This window comes from Gigantopelta aegis, chromosome 10, assembly GCF_016097555.1.
Source record: "Gigantopelta aegis isolate Gae_Host chromosome 10, Gae_host_genome, whole genome shotgun sequence".
Classification (NCBI taxonomy): Eukaryota; Metazoa; Mollusca; class Gastropoda; order Neomphalida; family Peltospiridae; genus Gigantopelta; species Gigantopelta aegis.
Genome location: NC_054708.1, coordinates 15,693,192 through 15,708,710, shown reverse-complemented (window position 1 = coordinate 15,708,710; position 15,519 = coordinate 15,693,192). Strand labels below are relative to the sequence as shown.

The window sequence follows — 15,519 nt, the reverse complement described above, 5'->3', positions numbered from 1 at the left end:
ACATAGGCCTACATGTAGATTCCACATACCAGATGATAACTATGTCACCTATATCGACTTCGCTGAGAGCGCATGGGGCAAAAAGCATGTAATTTTGTGCCAGCTGCCATTTTGACTTTTTTTGGAATATTCTTCAAGAGGGGTGAAAGGATAGGACTTAATCTAACAACGTCATAACATATTATGATATAAAAGCAAACATGATGACGTCATATTATTTATTATTAGTTTTTATTTTTATTTTTATTTTTTTAATGATACCACTAGAGATCATTGATTTCATATTAATTGTGTCACATACTTTAGAGGCTTTTACCCCTCTTGAAGAATATTCTATAAACAAGCAACATGGCAGACGGCAGAAAACTGCATGTATTTTTTCCTATGCAATCTCAGCAAAGACGATATCGGTGACATCATTGCAGTCTCGTGTGTGGAATCTGTATATTTGTAGTGGTTTTTTTGCGATCTATGTCTAGACAAACTTTGGAGGAAATCTAACAGCAATTAAAGGTAGGAGAGTAATTTTTGTAATTTTTTGTAGTTGTTAACAATTTGGTTCGGACAATAGTTAAGAGTTATACACAAAAGAACTATAATATTTAACTACAGTTACAGATATTTATTTAAACAACCAAAAGGCTTGGCAATCAACCATTATGATTATCAATTGAGTGTTCTCAGTGACTGACTACAACACCAGGAGACTAGACAATTGCCCATTATCTCAAGATGCTCTCAATGACTAATTAATTAATTATCTATCTTAAATAAACAAGAAAGTGTAATTATTGAGTTGGATCCCAAAACTTTACTTTAAAGTAATTTAAATTGGATAACCTATTAATTTAGAAAGATTGCAAAGGAAGCTAAAAACAATCGTCTATTTACCTCTCAATGCTGTCCAAACAACATGTAAAAATATTCAATAAAACGTTATAATTGTGAAGTTTAGCTCGATCAGCTGATAGTTGTCAAAATTTGGATCCCACTGTTTACAACTGACGTAACAGTTCTATTTATACCCCAACATTGACGTCACTGGTCTTTTTGAATCTCTGGTATGACGTCAAATATAATCTCAATTTACAATAAACAACGGATACACAAATCAACAAATATCTGAGCATGTATTCCTAATATCAATGTTAATTATTATCCATAACATTAATTAAAACAATAACATTGTTTTCGCAGGTTAAGCGATAACGCCACGGTTCCGGTCTATTAACCAACAGTGCTTTACAGCAAACCGGAAATAGTTTGTCTTGTGCATTTCCGCTCGCAAAGCAGACGACATTATCTCGAGAAATACTTAAGTTTTTTTATGAAATAACTCCAATATTAATATTCAGTTAAGTATTTACTGAACTATAATGACATACCATTTAATCTCGGACATTGGTCCGTCCATCTACACGTTAATTACTTCAAATAATGGAAGAAATAATAACGGTAAACGTCAAGTTTAGACGTAGATGACCACGCCACGGTGAAACATTGAAATTTAATTTTAAAGGATCATGCTCTTTGAAACAATTAATTTCACGACACCAGTGATTCTTTAAAAATCAAATAATACCTGTAAGGTAGCCAGTGATTCTTCAAAAATCAAATAATACCTCTAATGTAACCAGTGATTCTTTAAAAATCAAATAATATCGTCAACGTCCCTAACTGCGTTATGCTTCAAATTCCGTTCACTTTGTTTTCTCGTGCACGGTTCACGCAATCAACATCCAATTTGTTGTCATCGGCATGTCATTCATTTATGAGGTTTTTCTTCACAGTTCAGTAACATTTTTATAAACACAGTTGAGAAAAGTAAGTATCTAAATACAAAACTTTACAAACCCCTAAAACCATTAATTTTACTACTGTCCAAACCAAAATGTTAACAACTACAACAAATTACTCTCCTACCTTTAATTACCGTTACATTTCCCCCAAATTTTGTCCACACACAAGTTGTGAAAAAAACATTACAGTGACACAAATTCCACATATGAGACTTTAACGATGTCGCCAGTATCAACTTTGCTGAGATAGCATTGGGCAAAATACATGCAGTTTTCTGCTGTCTGCCATTTTGCTTTTTTATGGAATACTCTTCAAGAAGGGTGAAAGCCTCCAAAGTATGTGACATAATTAATATAAAATCAATGATCTGTAGTGGTATATTTAAACAAACAAAAAAGAATTTAAAAATTTAATATGACGTCATCACATTTGCTTTTATATCATAACATGTTATGACGTTGCTAGATTAAGTCATATCCTTTCACCCCTCTAGGAGAATATTCCATAAAAAGTCAAAATGGCAGCCGACACAAAATTACATGCTTTTTGCCCTATGCGATCTCAGCGATGTCGATATTGGTGACATGGTTATCATCTAGTATGTGGAATCTGTGTCATTGCAATGGTTTTTCCTAGATTTCTGTCAAGACAAAATGTGAGTAAAATCTAACGAAAAATAAAGGTAGGAGAGTAATTTTTGGTAGTTGTTAACAGTTTGGTTCGGACAGTAAGTCGTTTTTATTTATTATTTAAAATTACCGATATCGGGTCCACATGACTCATAGAAATTGACTTAAAATGGAGAAAGATGAATTAACATTCGGTGTGTGTCACATGACCTCACACGTGCCAGATCAACAAGGCCAAAGAATTGAATTTTTAAGACCCCTGTTAGAATTTGTTTTCAATTATTATATTCAATCTGCAAAAGGTATTTTACATTTTTGTGCCTCTGTTGTAGTGAATAGTATTCATAATCCATTCATAACGGTTGTAAATAATTTTGAGTATATAAATTGTGTTAATTTAGAATCAATTCATTAAAAAAATGATATTTTACAAACTATTCGCAGGTATGAACGTAATGCCTATCAGTATTGACATCAAGTGTGAGCGATGTGTGTTGATAAAATGCGGACCGGTCAGAACGCTTGATAAATTGAATTTTTCCTTTAAAAAAATTAATAAATTAAGTGTTCGACAACTGTACATAATTAAGAAACATATATTTTTTCATGTAGTTGCCTTAAAAATGGAAAATGACTAACTGCACATGCGCAGTATAATACTTTTTGCAAACGCATGCACCTGAATGCAGTTAGAAACGTCGAACCCTTTCCTGTTTAACGGAGGGGGTTTCACTTTTATTTATTAGAATGGATTTGTTTTACATCCACATTGTTGATTTTTTACGTTACTTGATTGCAATGTAGCCAATGATTCTTTAAAAATCAAATAATATCTGTAATGAAGCCAGTGATTCTTTAAAAATCAAATAATACCTGTAATGAAGCCAGTGATTCTTTAAAAATCAAATAATACCTGTAAAGAAGCCAGTGATTCTTTAAAAATCAAATAATACCTGTAATGTAGCCAGTGATTCTTTAAAAATCAAATAATACCTGTAATGAAGCCAGTGATTATTTAAAAATCAAATAATACCTGTAATGAAGCCAGTGAATCTTTAAAAATCAAATAATACCTGTAATGTAGCCAGTGATTCTTTAAAATCAAATAATACCTGTAATGAAGTCAGTGATTCTTTAAAAATCAAATAATACCTGTAATGAAGCCAGTGATTCTTTAAAAATCAAATAATACCTGTAATGAAGCCAGTGATTCTTTAAAAATCAAATAATACATGTACCTGTACTGTAATGACCAAGATTGAACAAATTTCTCTGGAGAAAATCTAACATGAACGAAAAGCCAACCAACATGAATCCTTTACCACTTATTGACACTCTAAAATGTTTTATAAATTATATTTTAATTTTATATACCAAATACCTGTTGGGACTGATAATAAAAGATTATTTCAATACAGTTAATTTATAAGCAAATCAATCTTTTCATCATATATAACAACAATGAATGAAAAGATCACTTTGCATATGGTAGTGTGATTCACAACATGAAGTAACCTAAAGAAGAATTTAACAAAACCATTTACTTCTTTATAAATATTAAATGATTTTGTACATGAACTATCTTGCCCATTTTTATGAATGAATGAATGTTTAACGATACCCCAGCACAAGTAGCTGTCACAAAAGGTAAGTACATGTATATGAAAATATTATTTATGTAATTATGTAAAACCACAGTGTACGGAGCTGTGCGGGAAAGTATAATACAATATATAAATCAAGGTAAAGTTTGTTTTAAAATTTTGTATAGAAATCAAAGTGTTTTAAAAAAAATTAAATTAATTACCCATTTGTAGAGATGAAAAGGACCTTAAAGTGACAAACTCTAGTTTTTAAGCACTATGGCATATTGTTATTAACTATTAGATTTGTTTTTTGATAATTCAAATCAAACTTTACTTAGATTTTATTATTTAGATTATCCATTTCTGTCCTTAACCATATGTCTGACGCCATATAACCATAAATAAAATGTGTTGAGTGCGTCGTTAAATAAAACATTTCCTTCCTTCCTTCCATTTCTGTACATCTGGTGTTTCTAGTCATCATGGTGTTTCTAATACAAGAAATTAATTTGTCATACTTAAAACAACCCTGCATATACTTTACATATAAGTTACATTAATGAACACAAGATCTAGTCTAGTTTTAAAGGTATTTTCACGTTTCAATGTCATAGACTCTTGTTTCACTTTGTTGTAAGTTTATCCAAATGTTTTACTGGTTTGTAGATTAACGGAACTTAGTGACCATTTTCATGGGTTGAAACTAGGGTCTGTGACTTTAAACAAAACAAAATCCACAAAACATGCAATGTCTTGAAAGGAAGTTAGGCAATTATTACCAGCTTTTCAGCAAAGAAAAAGGCCAGGAACAGTTTTCAGGTGGTTCTAAAATCCACAAAACATGCAATGTCTTGAAAGGAAGTTAGGCGATTATTACCAGCTTTTCAGCAAAGAAAAAGGCCAGGAACAGTTTTCAGGTGGTTCTAAAATCCAACCATTAAAAAAAAATAATAACAAAACATTGAAGGCTTTTTATCTCTGAATTTTAAAAATGTATTATAAATGATTTTCTTTGCTACTGAAACCAGATCAATTCACCAAAATTGCCCAGATAAATTTTGTTTCTCTTTTCATTTGCTACCCTTTCTTCAATATAAATTAAAGCAAATAATTGTAATTACCAACTGATCAGTGATAGTAATTAATAACTCCACCAAAAATAGCCTTAATATAATACTAACCTGAATTTATAGTCATTGTAAAATGCTCTTAAACAATATAGCCTTGTTTCACAAGTAAAATTATAACATAGTTTACATTTTCATTATTATTATTACTATATGAATTTTTGTGTGTATTCAATACATTTCTTGTGATCCTAATGTATGTAATATCTTAATATAAATTTCTGCTTACACTAATTTCATATGTAATTCTGACAATCTACCAACCACTAAAGAAAATTTTAAAGAATTAATTATGAGTTTCTTCAAACATTTTTGTTTAATCATTATAAAATTGGCAATAAAGATACCTGCATAGTTATGTGTTATATAAAACAATTAATATAATTAATTAATTAAGCTTTAAGTCATAAGACAAAGAATAATCATCTGTGTTTATGTGGAATACAAAAATTACAGTTTTAATAGCTATAGACATATTTACCTAGCTAAGATTCGTAAGAACTTGTTAGACCTACCTCTTTCCTGAGATGATTTTTTTTACCTAGAGTGTACTTTGTTTATCACATAAAAATACACTTAGACCTACCTCTTTCCTGAGATGAAATTTCTTCCTATAGTGTACTCTGTTTATCACATAAAAATACACTTAACTGGTTAATTATTATATGCATTCCTGTAACTAACAATACTAGAACAACAAACACCAAACTAACCTCATCAATATATGAACACTGGTATATAATTCATAAATCAACTGCCGGTAATTAACAAAAATGAACACTGGTATTTAATTCATGAATTAACTGCTGGTAATTATCACAAATGAACATCGCAAGCAAGTTTTTGTTTTAATTTCCTGCTTACAAATTGCAAAACTTATAATAATTTACTACAACAGTTTATTGAAGTTTGGCCCATTTTCCACTTGCACACCCAATGAAACAATAAAAAAGCGATATGCCCCACTACACATGGTTTTAACTAGAATCTGTATTTACAGTCTTCGTGCTACGTAGAACACTGGCGTCTTGACACAAACAAGACTGAAAGAATACATTAAGAAGACACCCTAGTGGTTAATTTAACCCAGCATTTACTGTCAAAATGATAAAAAAAAGAGAGATAAAGTCTCACAGATCAAAGATTGGCTTAAATTCATGATGACAATTTTGTGATCAGGATTATTCATACTATGTTTGTACAAGAACTAACTGACACAGCAGGTTTAAAAATATCTCGAAAATATTTGTCTATATAGTTGAAACTGTTTACAATACCTCATAAGAAAACAAAGCAGAGTAAGAGGTTAAATCGACAGAAAGGAAGGAAGAAAGAAAATGTTTTATTTAACGATGCACTCAACATATTTTATTTATGGTTATATGGCATCGAACATATGGTTAAGGACCACACATATATTGAGAGAAGAAACCTGCTGTCGCCACTTCATGGCCTACTCTTTTTGATTAGCAGCATGGGATCTTTTATATGCACCATCCCACAGACAGGGTCTAAGAAAGGAATGCCAGTGTAACATTAACATACCAGCACACTGTTTTATCATGGGTTATCATCAGACTAGCTAGCTAGTCGACATGTGATAATTATTGCAGCACTAATTGGTTTAACAAAGGAGCAAAGACTGCACTGCTGCTTTGTGTCATTTCAACTTATTTTCATTCTTATATCCAATTAAGGTTCTGGATAGACAGCCCAGACACACCTCAGCTGTCTGGGCTGTCTATCCAGGACAGTGGGTTAGTTGTTAGTTGTTATTCACCTACCCATTGAGTCGTTAAAATTTGCTCTGAGTGGGAGCCGGTACCAGGCTGCGAACCCAGTACCTACAAGCCTTATGTCTGATGGCTTAACCACGACACCACCAAAGCCAGTTTCACTGCTTCTATATACATTGTAGCTACATGTATATACTATTGGCAAAGTGGAGTTGTTTTATATGCATATAATTCATTCCTTTAAACTTGATTTTTATGCTAATACATGTATCTTGTTATGGTTCAAGCATGCTTAATTAGGAGCTAATAGTCAATTGAACCATTATTAAACTTACTCTGGGTGGGAACCGGTACCGGTACAGTGTATACAAGCCCAGCATTAAATTCCTCCCAGCCTTAAGATCAAAGGCTTAAGCACTATATAGGCCTATACTGATGTCGAAATTTTAAAATGTTTAAATGCCCATTGGTTCAGTGAAAAATTATTGTAAACTTAAAACTGGCCTCGTTGGCACAGTGGTTAAGCCATTGGACTACAGGCTGCTTGGTACAGGGTTCGCAGCCTGGTACTGGCTCAAATCCAGAACAAGTTCTTACGGGCTCAATCGGTAGGTGTATAAGGCCACTACACCCTCTTTTCTCTCACTAACCACTAACCAACTAACAACTAACCCACTGTCCTGGACAGACAACCCAGATAGCTGAGGTGTGTGCCCAGGACAACGTGCTTGAACCTTAATTGGATATAAGCATGAAGATAAGTTGAAATGAATGAATGAGTAAACTGAAAGTGAGCATGCATGTTCCGTAATGTGATTGGTTAATTACATTGTTTTGCTGTCATCAAACTGACAATAAGACCCAGTCATTAGAAAGTGATGGGTTTACAGTTTGTATAGTCGGATAGATATTTCTATTAAAAAACTAAATAATGCCCTCCCAACATATTCAGGATATGCCATATGGAGATTTCAGATTTGTGGGTGAATATATATAGTATGTGTGTGTCTGTTGCCAAAATATGTTTAACCTTGGTCAAAAATGACATTTGTGGGCATTAAAGAGACACTTATCACACCACAAATATAAAAACTCCACATGGTTACTTCCTAAATATGGAGACACTGTAAGATGTCTTAATGGTTATTTTTATAGATACATATCTAACTTTAGCCATTGTATGAAGTCTAAATGACCACATGATAGTGAATTGTAGTTTTGAGCTATTTAAGATGTTTTTATGGCCTCTACAGTATAATCAACAATTCATTTTGAAATGTCATAAAATGTCTTAAATGGACATGATGCGTTCCAGTCAATAACTATTTTTCAGACCATCATTTATTAAGAATGAATCCAGGACATCACCCCACTCGGGGGAAAAAAAACCACTGGAAAAAATAACCCACCCGGACAAAACCCCACTGTGACCATTTTACACATAAATCTGAAAGATGTGAAATAAAGTTAGCATTTCTATTTTGGAAGAATCAAATAAAATATAACTAAGGAGGTTATCAAGAACAACAAGGGTGGTCTCAAGCTGTGTGAGAAAGAGGTGGGAGAGGTAGATATATTGTATTTGCTACACTTGTTTGTATAAAAAAGAAATACTCCAGATAAGATTTTGTTATATATTGAGATAAGTGAGTGGGGTTATGTCCGAGTGGTTTTTTTCTGTGTGCATTTTTTTCCGGTGGGGTTATGTCCGTTTACCATTAAGAACAGCATGCATACTGGAATGGGAACTATCTTAAGGTTCAGGCACACCCACCCCGGACTTAGCCTTCAACTTCGCCAGTACGCAGTACTGGTATGTCCTGAACAGTGTTCCAACATATTTACATATTGTCATCGTTTCACAAGAGCTGATTTATGCCAACTTGTAAAACCATCAAATAGCAACCTATATACACAATGAAATGCCACTTACCAAAAGTACTACAAATTCTTACAACTGTTCAAAGTTGCACGAGCATGAACATCGACCATGTTAATTAGATAATCTGTACCCTAAACAAATACATTCTGTTACCTGAGCAGCTATTTTCTCTTCACAGTTCAAGCAGACAGTGTTTATGGAGACAGCTTTCATAATAAACATGTAACATTTGCATAATGTTATGTGGACACGGATGGACAGATTTCAAAACAGGGTTTTACTGTAGGCAAATTGACATTTTAGCTATCAGAGTCAAGAGGTGTGAAAAACTGGAGTGGCCTCAAGCACATTCCAGGAATCAGATCACAAACACTGCCCTCTTTTGAAACACGTTATTAGGCTGTCCACTGTTAAGTATGTCATATACTTAGTATTAAATTTAATCGACATACTCTGGTGGTGTCATTAAACAAATCAAACTTTTAACTTTTAGTATTAAATTTAGAATTCTATATGTAATTTTTTGATAGATTTATTTCTAATATTTAATTTTTTTAAATGTTTTAAACAATATTTATATAAAATCAAATATGACAGTTTTGTGATTAATCAAGAAACCCAAAGTCTATATATTTAATAGTTATGCAGGAACTAAATCAATCAATTAATTGATTAGTCATCTATGGTAATAAAATTTATGAAATAAATCTTAAGAAACAATTTTTACATTAAAACTTTTGATACTAAATTAATCATAAAAAACTAGCTAATGTGTTTAAAATTACATTTCAGTACACAATAGTGCTAAAAATAAACGTATTATAAGCCTTTAATTACTGTATAATTGGACAACAAGAATTTTGTAAATCTATATCCATACAATAAAAGTTTAAAAATACAGGTATAGGAATTTTTTTAGTTTATTTATTCTCCAGAAAATCAACAACATTATTTAGTTAAATAACATTTAAAAAAACAAAACAAAGTATATATGTTTGAAAATATTTAAATATGTTCAAATACTTACTGAAGACAAGTTTACACTTTCTAATTCAACAGATCAGCAGAGTGTATATCAACACTGGATTGAAACATATACAGCAGAACACTTTTATGAATGACAACAGTTCAAATGTCTGCACCTTGTTTCCACAAAACCAACTTTACAAAAACTATTGATAAGCACAATCAATAACTGAGCCATGTGGCTGAACTTCATATTTATATACTTCACATCCCTTTGTATCCTGGCTGGGCTAAGCCTCCATTCACACAAACACACATTAAACGCAGGACCCTCCCCAGCCCACGTGCATTACAAAACCACACTCTTTTAGTTGTGACATCACACCAGTCAGCGTTAAGGAAGCAATACTTCCGGCCGGCTCCCTGTATGTTTTCATAGGTAAAGCCTGTACTTGGCACGTGACAAACGTCATTCATACAACCGCAGCTCAGAAATATTTCATGTAGTACACGGGTTGGTTTTACGGTGAGAAGTTACGACAGCTTGACTTGTGGTTTGTTCAGACCCCAACAATGCAAACTACTTAATGACTTCCTTCCATTCACTCTTAACCACTGTTACAGTCTGTTTCTGTTATCTGTGAGATCTACCAGTGTGGTTACGTACAAGACTTTAAAACAAAAGGATGTTTACTATAGAGTTAATGCTGAATATTTTGATTATTAATCAGTTAATAATACTTGTAACTTTCACAAGAGAAAAATTACAACACTAAATGTTTTGGTCATGTACAAGTCTTTAAAACAAAAGATGTTTACTAAAGATCTAATATCTATATTTTGATTATTAATCAGTTAATATTTGTGACTTTCATGAGAGAAAAAATACAACCCTAAAAAGTTTAATCATGTACAAGTCTTTAAAGCTAAATATATTTACTAAAAATTTAATATCTATATTTTTATTATTAATCAGTTAATAATACTTGTGACTTTCACAAGAAAAAATTACAACCCCAAAAGTTTTGGTCATGTACAAGTCTTTAAAATAAAATATGTTTACTATAGATCTTATACAGAATATTTTGATTATTAAACAGTAAATACTTGTGACTTTCACAAGAGCAAAATGACAGCCCAAAAATGTGTGGTCACATGCAAGTCTTTAAAACAAAAACATGTTTACTAAAGATTTAATATCTATATTTTGATCATTAATCAGTTAATACTTGTGACTTTCACAAGAGAAAAATTACAATCCCCCAAAATGTTTAGTCATGTACAAGTCTTTAAAACAAAAACAAGTTTACTAAATATCTAATATAGAATATGTTTTTATTATTAATCAGTTGATACAAGTTTGTGACTTTCACAAGAAAAAACATTATAACCAGAAAAAGTGTGGTCATGTACAAGTCTTTAAAACAAAAAAAGAAAAACAATTTTGCCCAATTTATTGTTTAAAAATTGATTAATCAAAAGTGGTATGTTTTAATAAATTTATTATAAAAAGTATTTACAACAATATGATGTAGAGAAAACCTTGTTTTTCAATAAAAGTTTGCTGCCTTAATTGAGAATAAACCGATTCCATGCTATATCAATATTAAGTCAATTAATGTGAAGTGATATTTGTAAATGATGGCACTTACAAAGTCAAAATCTAATTAACAATGATATATGGATAGACTGGTTCTATAGAAGTTTCCAGTTGATGTCTGATAGCCACTGATTACAGTACAATAATGGGTGTTGTAAAACAATTTCCTGGATCAAATACTGACAATATATGGTAGATGAAGGACAGGAAAGAATTAATGTTAATACATGTACCACAGAACACAGCATGTATGTTTATAATTGTTTAAACAATATTTCTTTTCATATGTATAAGTAAATTAGAAAATGTACCATTGGCCTATATTACTACCTTTCCATGCATGTTCTATTATAAAGTCAAAATACAGTGTCTGGACACCTTGACCACCCATGGTCACCAATTTTGGGTTATTTCTTATTCTAACCAGTGCTCCACAACTGGTGTAACAAAAGCTGTGATATGGGAATTGGGAACTCTATTAACGTGCCCATATCCTTAAAGGTTCAGGCATGCCAACCCCGGATATAGTCTCTGACATCGCCAGTGGCCAGTTCCGGGGCAGGAGGGGCTGTGGTATGTATTATCTGTCTGTGGGATGATGTAAGTAAAAGATCACTTGCTCTAATTGAACAGAGTAGCTTATGGTGGGGGTAATAACAGGTTTCCTCTCTAATTATCTCTGTGGTTATTAACCATATGACTCGCACCATATAATAGTAATTAAAATGTGTGGAGTGTGTCATCAAATAAAACATTTCTTTCTTTCTTTGTTAGTTTCTATGAAATGGAGTTATAATATTGAACAAAACTTGATGCTGTTACTGCCAACTGCCTATAAAATAACACCTACATTCTACTTCATCAAGGCAATACAAAACATTTATGTTACAAACAAACAAATAATAATAATAAAAAAATAAAACACCTTTAAAAATTAAACTTTAAAATTTAAAAAAAAGAAAAAGAAAGTTAATTAAATAAATTTCTAATATTTTTAAGCATGCATTGAGTTGAATATTCATACCATAACTACAAACCAAGTTTCATTGATGCAGAACTTATTTGAAGCTAAATGTGGAACTTTAACGTTGAGCTAGCTAACTGCAAAAGTTGACACATAGGCAAAATAGTCCCTACATGTATTGCCTTTTTTACTTTGTAAAGTCAAGAAAACAAATGAAACCCAATTATTAATACAGTGAAACCCCTCTAAACGGACACCCTTGGGACCAAATAAATGTTTGGTTTTAAGAGGTATCTGGTTTAGAGAGGTTAAGTTTTGTACTGATTATTAAAAGGGACCAAGAAAAATGTCCGGTTTTGAGGGAATTCCGGTTTACAGAGGTTCCGTTTTTTAGAGGTTTCACTGTAAGTAAATAAAAATAAGTAACCCAGCCTAAAATCTAATAATAAATGTATGACTGCCCTATCTAATAAATGCAGATAAAATTATTTTAAAAAGAACACTTCATATTTCATGAATGTCTAAGAGTGGAACAACCTATACTGAGTAAACAATAACGGACTATCTATGGGAACGACTTGTAAACACTTAAGGTTGGCATTTGACTGAAAATGTTTCTCATATGGCTCACAACTCATACACACATGTGGAGATACATGTAGCTTCTTGGAGAGATTGAGGAAAGGCAGTTTCACATACCAATGCATATTAGTGAGCCTTAGGCATGCAAGGAGATGCAACCAGCCATGCCAAACCCCCACATTTCAGGGTGGAGTCGCTCAAGTACTAAATTGACCTCATCAGACAAATAAAAAGATCATGTAGATAACAATTAATGCATTGATTAACAAGGTGAGTCCGTGTATCAGAAAATAGTGATGTATACTGGAATAGAGTAATTTATGCAAATACATACCTTCGTGAAATCATGCAGTCATGTGTTGGGGACATTTGTATGCAAATAGAAATAAGTTACGGTTAGGGCTAGGTCTTGGGTTTAATTTTGTTTGTTGTTTTGGGGGTTTTAAGAGTTTGTTGGGGGATTTTTAAATTTGCAAATGTCTTTAAAGGAGAGGACAATTAAGGCATTTGGCCTGGTATGCATATTCAACGATATATAATGCACATTATTGCTTAATATCAACACTTATAATCGTATAGTTATATAATAAAATGGTTAAATGTGACGGCTATTATATATAACGGGCGCAGCCATTTTGTACCATCTCAGTGAGTATGCCCTCTGGCGAGCTGGTGGTTACGTAATACTTAACGCGTCACGTCAGGAATGAGCCTTAGAACTAGAGAAACACAATCTACCTGGTTTTTGCGGGATGATAAATAGTCATACATTGCAATGTTCTGTAATAATACACATCCCCGTAAGCCAGTAATAAGTATATCCAGCACTATATTTATTATTTTTCAATACAAAATAAAATACCATTGTCAAAGTAGCTACACGAGTCGAAACAATTAACAGTGTTTTGCCCATGCATGAACCTATGTACTGAAATGATACACTGAGTGTTTTCTTAGTTAATTGGTCTATGCTGTTATTTGCTTCTACCTGTGATTCCTGATTGGCAGGTGTGTATTTGATTGGTAACCAGACGAGCCAATTAATTGATGCTGTCTAGACACAAAAATACATACTGGTATTGTGGAATATTACCTGTCGCCCCTAAAATTGTAATGGACATGGTTTATTACTGTAAATAGTTCTGTAAAACTATTGATTAAGTAGACTTTTCCATCTAAAACCACAGAACTGACCAATTACATAGTCCCAAAGAAAAGAAAATTATCACTTCGGTATCGTGAGTTGTCGTTTTTGCTCTAACATAGCATATCAATAGGCCTAATAGTGTACATTTTTCCTTTCGATTATTAAACAGAGAAAAATACTATAACCCCATTTTTTTCCGTTAATGCAACTTGAAATATATTTAGTTCAATAGTTTATTATATTATTACGTCATTTATGCTGTTTTACAAGTCCGGTTGATCAAAGAGAAGCGCCTTGTCGAAAATTACTGCTTTTGTTTACACTACATACAGGAGATGGTCAGGAGCTGACATCACTTCGCCCCAAGCTATCCCACCGCACGTCACAAAAACGAAACAAAATGGCTGCTCCCAGTTAGCAGGAATAATCATGTTTTTTTATTAACTCTAAAATTATGCGTTTTTCATTTGCTAAAGTGTTGGTATGTGTTGGTGCTCCGGGTATGCATCTTTCCAACACATAAGGCTCTTGTTTGAGTTGACCCTACCTTTAAGATGATTAATATTTATGTTCCTGCACACATAACCAGTGACATAGGAAGGTGCCAAAAAGGGGGGGGGGGGGGGGTGGGGGGGGGCACACTTTTATACTATTATAAAATAAATATAAAGCAAAATATTTGGAAAGTGGGGGGCACGTACATGCCCCCTTTCCCCCCTTGCCCCCGCTACCTACGCCCGATAGATATTAAAATACACAATGCTCTAAGGTGTTGTTAAAGCAACAACCTTCGCTTCTTCTTAATAATTAATAATAGTAAGACAAAGAATATCAATGATTTTAAAAATATACAGTTAACAAGCAGTTGAAGTTTTATACAAGTTTCGAGTATATATCAATTGAAAATTAAAACATGTCTAAACTGAATCATACCAGAGATCTAATATTTATCCGATTTAGACAGATTTTGGCATTTATTTTTGGAATTTAGAAAATGTGAGACCATTAAACTTGCCCAGTTTTGACAGGATTCCTGTTTGTTCAGGTTCAAGTTTTGACAGGTTTCACTGTATATATATTTTAATATTCACACTTTTTATGTGTCACGTGTTTGTTGAATTAAAATAATTCAATAGCCTATGTAATGCTATAAAGGTAGGGCAACTGAATAATAAGCAATGCATATAAATTATGGCTTAAAGAAAATTAATTACAGTGGAACCTCTCAAAACCAAACCCTCTGTAAACCGGAATTCCCTCAAAACCAGATGTTTTTCATAGTCCTTGTTTAAATATCTGTGCGGAAGAGAAACTCTCCAAATCAGATACCTCTTAAAACTGGACTTTTTACTTGGTCCCTAGCATATCCAGTTTAGAGGAGTTTCACTGTATATTAAATTAAATTCAAATTAAAAAGGAAATCTACCCATAAACACATTTTCTTAATATTGTAAGTTCCTTTTATAATTTAGTTTCTAGCTAGTTTCTACATGTAGCAAT

General features: G+C 32.5%; 1 protein-coding gene across 3 annotated transcripts in view; it reads right to left on the bottom strand.

Moving 5' to 3' along the window:
• Positions 1-15,519, bottom strand: part of LOC121382972 (prostaglandin G/H synthase 2-like) — a 41,980-nt gene that overhangs the window by 17,198 nt on the left and 9,263 nt on the right. Inside the window, exon 1 of one of the 3 annotated variants that reach the window (XM_041512670.1) lies at positions 9,788-10,050. The exons of 1 other annotated variant lie outside the window; for it this stretch is intronic. The gene's annotated coding sequence lies outside the window, so the exon portion shown is untranslated. Of the gene's footprint in view, positions 1-891; positions 993-9,787; positions 10,051-15,519 lie in introns of those variants that run through there. One more of the 3 variants, XM_041512669.1, reaches the window with a different exon arrangement.